Source organism: Gavialis gangeticus, unplaced genomic scaffold (assembly GCF_001723915.1).
Source record: "Gavialis gangeticus isolate Ggan-Ray unplaced genomic scaffold, GavGan_comp1, whole genome shotgun sequence".
Classification (NCBI taxonomy): Eukaryota; Metazoa; Chordata; order Crocodylia; family Gavialidae; genus Gavialis; species Gavialis gangeticus.
In genome coordinates, this window is record NW_017729022.1 from 20,732,554 (window position 1) to 20,734,258 (window position 1,705).

General features: G+C 49.0%; 1 protein-coding gene across 4 annotated transcripts in view; it reads left to right on the forward strand.

The window, feature by feature from the left end:
- Positions 1-15: 15 nt before the first annotated feature.
- The window catches only part of MON2 (MON2 homolog, regulator of endosome-to-Golgi trafficking), a 168,498-nt gene continuing 166,808 nt past the window's right edge, over positions 16-1,705 (forward strand). For all 4 annotated transcript variants that reach the window (XM_019514641.1, XM_019514644.1, XM_019514643.1 and 1 more), the window contains exon 1: positions 16-44. The gene's annotated coding sequence lies outside the window, so the exon portion shown is untranslated. The remainder of the gene's footprint in view (positions 45-1,705) is intronic.

Sequence of the window (1,705 nt, forward strand, 5' to 3'; positions counted from 1 at the left end):
CCGCGCAGACGTGTCCGGCCGGGCCCGCGGAGCCAGGCGCTGCCTTCTGCTCGGCCGGGGCCGGCGGCGCTGCCGCCGCCATGTCCGGCACCAGCAGCCCTGAGGCGGTGAAGAAGCTGCTGGAAAACATGCAGGGCGACCTGCGCGGCCTCAGCCTCGAGTGCCGCAAGAAATTCCCGCCCGTCAAGGAGGTGAGGCCGGGCCCGCGGGGGTTGGGGAGTGTCGCGCGAGGAACTTGGCTGACTTGGGAGACGTGGAGGCGAAGCCGCTGCTGCGGCCAGAAGAGCGCGGCGGCTCCGCGCACACGCACCCGCACCCGCTCGTCTTGGGCACGGCCTGCGCGGGGGGGGGGTCTTGCGCGTCAGGTGCGAGCGGTTCGGCCCCGGGGGTGAGGGCCGGGGCTTGGGTCGCTGCTGCCCCAGTCCTCTCGTTTTGTGGGATCTTTCTGTTGTTAAAAGTAACGCCTAAGATGACTGTCATGGCAATAGATTGGCTCCTGTTGATTCCCTCTGTGCCTTCAGCGTTTTGCATACACCCTTTTCTGCTTCTTATATTTCTTCCCCGTCTTTTTCCACCCTGGTGTCAGTTTGTTTGTTTTGTAAACGTAACCTCCGGGAAGAGGAAAACACTTTAAAGCCTGAAAGCGATTGCCATGGGGCTGACACTGGAAGCGCCTGTAGCACTTGAAACTGTACTTACTTGCCCTCTTATTTTATTTTTTTAACTGAGTAGATTTGACATTGACCTGTGAATTCCTGCATCATTTTGCATGGGTAACGTGATGTCCTGTCTAATGGCGTAGCTACGTTGTATCTCAAACATGTCTGTAAAAATTAGTGAACGAAGCAGAACAAATTACCGCGCCTCTCTGTAAAAGGGAATTTGCTTGCAGGATACAGCATAATAAAATGTGTACTTTTGACAAACCAAAAGTAAACATGTTGAGTACACGTGTGGATCTACATTGCACAAAAAATTATATTTTCTGTTACCTGTAATGAAATCATTAGGATCGGTTGGGCAGTGTATGGTGCACAGGTTCAAGAGGCCTGGATTCTTTTTTGGAATATTTCTGTGTCTTACTGTGTGACAGAGTTGCTGAGCTCCTCTGCACCCACTTTCTTGCGTGGCTAATGGTTACCTATTTTGTAAAGTTCTTTGAAATCTACAGATGCCACTTTGTAAGCTTGAGTCTTTTCTTCTTTACACCTAGGCAACCTTTATAAAACACTTTGAATTATGTTATTGGGAGTCTGTTGGTCTGGGTAAGCTGTATGCGGTGGGTATGGGCCCATTACAGTGATAAACAGGTGGAAATGTATGTGTGAAGAAAGGAGGATTTTGTTTTCTGCACTGAATATGGGGATCCCTGGTTGAAGTTGCCCGAACTGGGGGGTGGGATGTCTCATTTTCATCTGAAATCTGCATGACTTGAAACACGGGACATGATCTTGTGGGGAAACAAGTATTTTCTGAGTTCAGGGTCTCTCTTTTTACTTTACATCAGGTTGCTTGCATATCCTTCTGTCATGCAGAAGCTACTACAGAATGATATTTGAGTAGCATAAATTTGGATAATGTGATTTGGGGAACTGCCTTTTCCACTTGCTAATCTGGATCTGGAGTAAGAGCAAAATGTTGACCTTTATGAACCTCATTTAAACATGGCAATCTGTTTAAAGATGTTTGCTGCTTGCTTGAGTTT